At 31.7% G+C, this 9,997-nt stretch overlaps 1 long non-coding RNA gene across 3 annotated transcripts; it reads right to left on the bottom strand.

Annotated features, from left to right (window-relative positions):
- Nucleotides 1–5,208: 5,208 nt before the first annotated feature.
- Nucleotides 5,209–8,748, bottom strand: LOC141697894 (uncharacterized). Of its 3 annotated transcripts, none has more exons than XR_012564877.1 (4): nucleotides 8,524–8,748; nucleotides 7,846–8,094; nucleotides 6,819–6,896; nucleotides 5,209–5,495 (listed from the first exon to the last, which is right to left on the bottom strand). It is a non-coding gene; the product is annotated as an uncharacterized LOC141697894 (long non-coding RNA). The 3 variants fall into 3 exon arrangements; XR_012564876.1 differs by having other exon boundaries at nucleotides 8,488–8,747; XR_012564875.1 differs by having other exon boundaries at nucleotides 7,846–8,747.
- Between the last annotated feature and the right edge of the window lie 1,249 nt (nucleotides 8,749–9,997).

The following is a 9,997-nucleotide window of genomic DNA, read 5'->3' as shown; positions in this document are numbered from 1 at the left end:
GTCCAGGTACCCTTCCTCTATTATTACCTAGGCCATGGACTCACTTATTGGGCTTTCATTGGGTTTATATCAAACATGGCCTATCATTTGCCTCACACTCCCCTGTGCGGGTTTCCCGTATGGGGGAGTAGGTTTTGTTTGTTGTGTAATCTTTTTTATTTGTGTTCAAAGTGGGGTTTCTTGAATTATTTAAAAGAAAAACTGGGGGGTTTTCTTTGATTTATTACCCTTTAACTCCGGAGTCTTATGAATATGAGATATCGGGGTTGACTTGGTTAGTCTTTGATTTGTGTCCAGGGTGGGTTTTTGAACTTATTTTAGAAGAAAAATAAGGGGTTTTCTTTGATTTGTTGCCCCTAACTGCAGGGTCTTATGAATATGAGATTTCGGGGTTGACTTGGTTAGTCTTTGATTTGTGTCCAATGTGGGGTTTCTTGAACTTATTTTAGAAGAAAAACTGGGGGGTTTTCTTTGATTTATTGCCCCTAACTTTGAGGTCTTCTGAATATGAGATGTTGGGGTTGACTTAGTTAGTCTTTGATTTGTGTCCAAGGTGGGGTTTCTTGAACTTATTTTAGAAGAAAGACTGGGGATTTTTCTTTAATTTGTAGCCCCCTAACTTCGGGGTCTTATGAATATGAGATTTTGGGGTTGACTTGTTTAGTCTTTTTTATTTGAATTCAAAGTGTTAGGGATCAGGATGGATGGATAAGGAGGAGATGTACTTGATTTGACCAGACACTGAAAGTTTCTTAGCGTTTTCTAAATCAATAAGAAAAAAACGTAACTGAAATTAGTTCTCTTTAATATTATTATTTGGAATATGTAAAGAAATCTAAACATATTTCCTCTGTGATTGACCCTTTTATGTTATAAATTTCTCATTTATTTTATAAAGAATCAAAATTTATCTAGAGCTTCCTGAATTTAGTTTATTATTTGACGGTGGTGATTATGCTGTTACGGTAAACTTGGGGAAAATAAAAGCTATTAAACTTCATGTAATTATAAACACCCAAAATTGTTAGAAGTCGATGAGATGTCTGAAATGACGAGTTTATAACCGTGTGAAAGGTTGTCCTTAATATTTGGATGTGAAAACAAGCCTTAACAATAGTCTTTTTGGATTTGAGAACAAAGCTCATGTTATTTACAACAAAAATGATAATAATATTCCATGAACCAAGTGAAAAACTTATCCAGAGTTTCGTTTAGCAAAAAGTTACATCCATATTGAGGTTTCTGTGTAGTTGTATTGGACAAAACTTTTAAATACTTGTGTAACACCCCAGTCCCACATCGAGTAGATTTGAGACTTCTGTTTAGTATATAAAATAAAGTACTACTACTACTTACACCAACAAATCAGGATATTTTGGGGGCCTCGTTACCCAAGTATGCTGCATTTGGGACAATAGGCTTCGGCTTATTTTCGGACTTGAAATCGTGACTTGACCCAGTTTTTGAAAAAGACTCGGGATTTGACACGAGTCACTTATGATATCAGAACTGACTCTCGAAAGCTTGATTCGTCAAGTTGCCGGAGGTGGGGACGTGAAGGATGGTGGTATTATCCCGTAATGGCAAGAGGTCCGGAGGTGGTACACGAAGCCAACCGATATTATCCCACAATATTAGAGAGGAACGATCTGGACCAATGGGTTGTCTGTTTCGGGCCTGACAAGGACGTCATGAGTTTAAGTGGGGGAGTTTGTAACACCGCAGTCCCACGTCGAGGAGATTTGAGACTTCTGTTTAGTTTATAAGACAAAGTACTATTACAACTTGCCCCAACAAATCATGATCTTTTCGGGGGCTGTAGTGGGCTAGTCGTTACCCAAGTTGGTTGTATATGGGACAGTAGGCTTCGGCTTATTTCCGGACACGGAATCGGGGTTTGACCAGATTTTCGAAAAAGGCTCGGGATTTGACCCGGGTTGTCACAACTTGGGTTTTTTTATGTATCAACAACCTTCTTTAATCTAACTATTTGCAATGTGAAAGAAAGATAGATGATAGTTTATGATCTTACCTGGGTGTTTCTACTTTGCAATTTGTGGGCAGTTGCTACTGTTAATTTTTGCGTCAGTAAATTCTCTGACAAACAACAACAACTTCCTTAGGAGTCATACTCCACATCTTCGCTGAATCTGCATCAGCTCAGATTTTTGTGGGTAAAAAGAGCATTTTTTTGCTATTAGATAGCACAACGAATTCAGCCCCGGACTTTAATGTACTAAAAACTATCATATCATTTTAGTTGTAAGCTTGTTGCCCTCTACGGTGCTGCAAATACACATATATAACTTCTAATGTTGATATGTATTTCTAGTAGGGGTGTGCATTCGGTATGGTTAACCGAAAACCGAACCGAATAACCAAAAAAAATTCGGTTCGGTTAACTAATATAGAAAGTTCGGTTTGGATTTCGCTAGGAAAAATTCTGAAATTCGGTTTTTCAATAATTCGGCTTTTAACCGCGATTAACCGAAAAACCGAAATATTAACTGAATTTCTCATTCATATATATAAAAATAAATTATTAATCCTATTTTCCTATTTCCTATTAGCTATTAGTCTTTATCCATTTACCCGACTCCTGTCCTCCTGGTCCTGGCCCGATACATTCACCGACACACACATCCATTACCGCCCGCTGCCTATGATTCATCAATCACAGACTCATCCATTCGATTCATCAATTACAAACTCATCCATTCGATTCATCATCTTTTTCAAGGTAAATGAACTTCATTCATTAATTAGGGTTTTTTATTCTAATTTTGATAGTTATTCATAATTAGGGTTTTCGATTCCAAATTGTCATTGACTAATTGACAAACTTATGAATTTTATATGATTCTATTTTATATGTATTTATATAAGTGTGTTTCAGTGTTTATATGAATTTTAAGTTTCATTCAAGTTAAGTTTGTATTGTTGTTTGTTGGACAGTAACTCAGTGAGTTTGTATTGTTTGACCACAAACACAAGTTAAAGACTTATAAATGTTATTTTGTAATAGAAGCCTGGCTGTCATGTTTCATCTTTCTTCAATCAATCATTCTCTTAAGTGAGCCACCTCACTTTGCATATTTTAACATCAGGGTAATTTACTTGGTTTCTTGTCTTCAATGCAGCAGCAGGAAGAACTGAAGGTCTGAAGCATTATCACTTCACTTTACCAGGAAGAAGCAACTAGCAGCAAGCAAAGCATCCAACAATGGCAATTTAAATTCTGCAATTTCCTGTAATTTAATATTTAGACTCATTTTATATTCTGCAATTACCTGCGGGCTGTAAACTTAAATGTATTGGCCTGTAACTTCAATCTTTTAAGTTCTGATTGTAAACTTAATGCTGATTTAAAACTTAATGATGGTCTGAGTTTTTTTTTTGCAATTCTGGCATATTTTCCAAAATTTCTGTTTTCATTTTCGATTTTCGGTAATAACCGAAATGGTTGATTCAGTTCGGTTTTCGGTAGTGATTTTTCCCTTAATTCGGTTTTGGTTAACCGAAAAAAGTTCGATTAAGTTCGGTTTTAACCGAATGCACAACCCTAATTGCTAGGGTAGGATAGTTTAGAAATATGTTTGGGAAATCTTAGAATACGTAACTTATCATTTGAAACGAATAATTGGCTTATTAATGATAAGTAGATAGATACTTATAAGTTGTATAAGTGTTTGGATAATTATACTTATAAGTCTGAAATTTTTTACTTAAATAAACAAAATTAAATAATTGTTAAATTTATTCTCTTAGTTTGTGAATTTTAAATTAGATTAACATTTCAAAACATATATTTTAAAACTAAAGTTATAAAAAAAATAAAAATTCAAAATAAGTTGAGAAAAAATACGTTATTACTAACATTCAACTTATCAGCTTTTAAGTTAAATTTACAACTTATAAGTTGGGTCGACAAATGCTCGTCGATAAATACATATGTGCTTATAAGTCAATAAGCTACTTATTCTTGGGCAGCCAAACATGCCCTAAAACTTTTCTCTTTTAAAACAAAACTATTTTTCTACCAAATTTAGTCGGAACCAATGATTACACTTAGTCAAACAGGATTATGTGGAGCTATACTTTAGTGATTATTTTACCCTTCGAAAAAATTATGCGCATTCGTTACTATGAGAAAAGTTTACAACAAAATTTTGTGCATTCATCACAACCAAGAAATTTGAATGTCACATTATGACATACACGAAACCTAAAACAAAAGTCTACCAACAAAAAAATAAGGAATGATAATATTTGAAAAATCAAAACCACATAGGTACCATCGAGAACAACCCTTTTAAACTGTTGATATGTGCATTTATTCTTTAATAGAACTTTTGAGGCAAACCAAAACATTGAATCCTTTTATTGCTTTCCTGTGAGATAAAAACAGAGCCCATGACACAAAAGGGGAGTAATTCGAGTTAGAGTTTGTGCATATATCAAGTTGAGTTCGACATTTTCTCGATTGGAGTCGAGCCTAAAATTTGTATTCGAACTCGACTAATTTAATATATGAGTCGGGTCTGAGCATATATGTCAAGTATTAAGTTTATCGAATTTTTTAAACATATTTTCGAGCTTATCGGGGTTTTAAAAAGTTTTCGAGTATTTATCAAGTTTCCGAGTTAATTAATTTTTGACTTTATCGGATTCTTATCGAACTTTCGAACTTATCGTATTCTCACTATACCATATATGCGCTATTGCAACTCCAAGAAAGTGTAGTATAAGACATCAAATATGTTACAATAGAAGTTTTTGCAACATTTTTGTCAAAATTCAGCGTTGCATTTGCTGCCGTTGCAATAGACCACTATAGCAACATTATTTGGAGTTATTGCAACATTTTCAAAGTATTACAAAAGTCATTCTGTTGCAACACTATTCTCTATTTTAGTAACACGTTTGTGATGTTGCAATAGAATACCGTAACATTTTTTTGTTACATTTATTGAGGTAAAGTGTTGCACGATAAATTTATTGTAACATTTAGCTGCAACATTTTTTTGCCTATTGTAATATTTTTTTTTAATTTTTAGCAACATTTACCTGTAACATATTGTTTCCTATTATAATATTTTCATATTAATCTAGAAATACATATGTGCAACACTTTTTATTAGTCCATATTTTAATATGATGTTTTATTTTCCATATACTATTAAAAATTATACCAAAAAGCATTCACATTCCAAATTTTGCTTGATATCGAATCCAAAAAAATAAATATTGATACATCCCAAACAAATTGGCTTATACCACTACATCACCTTATATCTGGTACTTGAGCCTAAAGTCCAAATAGATAATGGCAAGAAATAATAACTTTTTCTATTGGCTACTAAAAGAATGCCTCGTGAAATGATTTCTCAATAAAGCATCAGACATGTCCAACTTGCCAACTTACGTGTGTACTTGTGACTGATCTTCAAAATTGTTGCCCCGCACTGAGTAGTTTAGACCGTAAGTCCAAATCCCTAGAAAATGCAAGCCATATAAATTAGTTTAATTACAAAAGATAACGAAGAATAAGATATAACAGAAAATACAAGGGATTATAGCTCGTGTTATAGCCAATCCCCCGCCTTTGTTCTAAAATGACCCGGTTTAATTCTTATCGACTGGTTGTCAGAGTGTTAACCCCACAAGTAATGCATACTAAGCAAGAATTAATGTTTTTCTCTAAAACAACAGTCATTAAAAGCGGAAAAAAGAGGAGGAAAATTGGTCCAATTAGTATACCACCTGCTTTTCTAGCCAAAAGAAAAGAGAAAATTCATTATCTATAGTTATTTATCTCCAAAGAAAGAGTGCACATGATGTATCACACTAAAATTTACACAAATCAGAGTAACCATGAACTTTCTTGTAAATTTTTTATGTGAAAAGTTCTGAATATATTTAACTTTGTGTTATGTGATATTAAAGGAATAAAATACGTACCATACCAATCAATTATTTCTACAACAATGACATAGCAGTATAATTCATACAGAATAAAAAAATCAAATATCACTAATCCCTGAGACTGTTAAAGGGACACTTAAATCTAATTTTCTCAAATATGTATCTTTTTACATGTTCATAAAAAAATATTCTATTCTCAAGAAAAATAATTGAGAATGACACTTATATTTAGCTTGCTAACTAAAAAGAACCTAATTGATTATGAAATTAAATTACAATTTAATGTGCATGTCAAAGTAATATATTTGTCTCCTAGTTAAAACTAAAAAATATTAGATTTAATATTTTAACTTATGCAACTTCTAAGATACAAAATAAAATAGATTAAATAAACCTTAACTCATTAATCTGCTGATATGTATACTCAAAGACAACTATAGAAATGATGTCCAAACTTTCCACACCGACTCACAGACCTAGACATTCTCTAACAATAATTTTATAATTCAAATAAATTAGTAATTATTTTTAATATATAAATTACCACTCTTCAACTAGGCTAGGAGGTCCAATCAGATTTAATATTATTTAATGTAACATAAACGATACTAAATGCTAGTAATAAATATAGTTGGGGGCAGAAGCCATCGGGCTAGTAAACCTTTCAGGACCACCATCACTCATAGTAATATATATCTCATATTTTATACAGTGACCCAATATAATAGTCCTAGGAGGATAGATGCATAATGTATTTATTAAAGTAAAACATAACTCTTTACTAAGATAAGTTACAAATATAACATATATACATAATTACACATACACATAGAGGATGTCCAATATCTATATTATAACATACTGACAGTAATGAAATTAAATGAAGATAGCACCTTGAAGACTTTGACGGCTGACCAAATTTTTTTCCCATGACAGATGGATGCTACTAGCTTTCCACCTTTCATGTAATTCTGCAAAAAAAATCCAATTCAACAAGATAAGGTATTGTCTATTAAAAACTTGGCAATATATTAAACTTCTCTAGCTTATGAGCGTGAGGAACTCTAAATAGAATTTTAACATGATAAGAAATGTGTTACAATCATTCTTAACTCCTTGTATTCATAACCATTCTTAACTCAAATGATACTCACACTATGTAGTATTGACACTATTAATATAATAGTTGTACACAAATTGAACATGATTTAAATTGGCTCCCGTGATGATATTGCCATCAGCGTGCATTTAGCCAAGGTATCCGCTTTAACCCAATGAGCACCTGCGGAAATGAGAATTTGTTTCAAAGTGGGGTATATAGTGCATTTTCGGCCTTTGAATACATCTGGAGCTGCTAATAATAATTAGCCACGGGAAATAGCAGCAATCGGCTATTCAGAAATGGAAAATAATTTTACTAATTCCTGCACAGATTTATCCATTTCCAAATATTATATTTTGGAGCACGTCCTCCTGGTGATAGTAACCCGTCATACTTGTTAACTTCAATCTAATCAAGAGTTACATTTAAGATAAAGTTGTGCCAACTTGACTCAGAGAGGGTCTATAATTAACAAGACAAATGATGGACCTTGATAAAGGCTTGCAAATAAAGTTAATAAACAAATTATATGAGTTTATTTTTATGAAATCACATCGCCTGACTCTTTTCCTAATGTCTTCATACATGTTCATAAAAAATATTCTATTCTCATGAAAAATGAATGAGACGGACACTAATATAAGCCTCTGCTGGATGACCATAATTTCACTCTGTTCAATAACATCATGATTAACAAATCAGTTTAAGTATGAACTGTAAATACATGTACTAGTACCAAAAGAATATATCATTGAAATAGGAAATTAAAAACGTATACAACCATAGTAATATGCATTACTGTGCAGCATGTTGTTTACCCTGCTCAGAAGCTTGCCACCATAAAAAGTGGGTACACTGGCGTCTCTCCGCATCGGTACAAAATACAGATTATCCGATGCACGTGCTTTTTTTCTCATGCTTATCAAGTATCCATCGCAATGAAAGCATCTAAATGCCTAACCATCTATTTTTTTCTTTGATGCATTCCTGCAACTACCTTCACCTCCCCGGTTAATTGCTCAGAGATGAAGAATATATAACATTAATTTGAAGTTCAAAATTTCAACCTAAAATCAAATGAAAGAAATATACAATAGAGATATCATAAATGAAAATAGTACCAGCGACCAAAGATTAACAATCAGGCTAAGTTAACAAAGATTAGCAGAGATAAAAATAATATGAATTCTCAATTGGTTAGCAGAGATTAATAGAATTATCGACTTAAAATCCTATTAAAAAACAGAGACCAAATACAAATCCAATCTATTACAAGAAAATCCTTATTCCACTAATTCTAATAATTGAAAAATTCCACTAATCTAATACATAATATAAGAGCTTTAAACAAACAACAATTAAGAACACATAATCCAACATATAATCAAAAACTTTCACATATATATATATATATATATACATAATAATCACATATAATCAAAAATATATGGGTACTCTACCTCTAATTGAAACTTGAATTGAATATTTACTCTAACCTTGGTTCAAATAGTCATGGGTTTTTGGGGTTTTACTCTAATCGACTTTATGGAACGAAGAGATGCGTGTGAGATGAGTGACATAGACAATTAATTTAGATGGGCGAGAGATGACTGAGACAGATGAGCGAGACAAATTGGGGAAAAGAGGTGGTCGAGGGAGAGATGAGTGGCGGAGAGAGGTGCGAGAGAGATGTGCGTGTTTTTGTGAAATAAAATTTATTTTGAGTAATAAAGTATTTGGTGCCAATTTACATCCCGCTCATTGAAAAATTTCAACTCCCGCCCACAAATTTAAGTTAATTGGATCAATTTGTAACATGTATTGTAGCACTTTTTAAAAGTATTGCAATTGCTTCAACTTGTCAAAATGAACCTTTGCGTGCAACACTAGATTTTTTGTAGCATTTTTCAATAATGTTGCAACAGACTAGCAATTTTTGTGGCTATAGTAACACTTTATGCAACACAAATATATGTCGGGCTTGCAATAGGCCATATATGGTGTAGTGTCTTATCGAGTTTGGAGCTTGATTTCATAGAACTTGTCAATGGATCGAAGGTCCGATCTGATCCGGTCCGACCTGAACTTTAATAGATGAATATAGAGTGTATAAAAATAAAATCGACCCGATAATAATCCGATTTGATAAGGATCATATCAATTAAGAAGTGGATATGAATTTTCATTCATCTGATCCGAACTACTACAATTATATACATATATAATAAAATTTAACTATAATAAGTCAATATAGTTTACTTTTATATGTATCAATATTCTTATTTTTATAGTTATATAATTATATTTTCATACAAATTATTATTTCATCATATTATAATTTCTTATACACGTAATATGTATTCAATTTTCTAATGACTAATTATGTGTGTCGAAAATTATTTTCATACATAGCAATTTATTTGCAATTTACAAATATTCTCCATTTTAATTTATGAAATTGACATATATAATTAATTTTCATATTTTTCTCAAATTACATTATTATATTCCTATTATTTATTTCAAAATTATTTTAAACTTAAAAACTTACACATATTTACTAATATTTTTAATGTTCACAATATTTATGGGATAATATAGTTTTTTATGCTTAGAGTTATTTTATTATTGAATCGTGTTAAATTAATATTATTTATATCAAAAAAATTAAATGGATTCGGAGGTCTGATCCGATAATCCGAAATTCTAATGAATTCGAATATGAATTATGCCATTAATAATTCGAAAGCGATCTGATCCGAATTTGATTCAACACATTTATTTGGATATGAATCTGAATTTAATCAAATTCAATCCAAATCTGACCCGTTGACAAGTTTAGTTCTATACAACTATTTGATTATGTTATTATCTTTTTGAAAATATATTTTTCTATTTCAAATGCCAATAAATTTCATAATAACACACTTATTGGTAATGATACTCAACTTTTCAAATGAATTGAAAAAC

This window comes from Apium graveolens, chromosome 11, assembly GCF_009905375.1.
Source record: "Apium graveolens cultivar Ventura chromosome 11, ASM990537v1, whole genome shotgun sequence".
Taxonomy (NCBI): Eukaryota; Viridiplantae; Streptophyta; class Magnoliopsida; order Apiales; family Apiaceae; genus Apium; species Apium graveolens.
The sequence above is the reverse complement of the archived record's forward strand: the minus strand, read 5'-3'. Positions and strand labels throughout refer to the sequence as shown.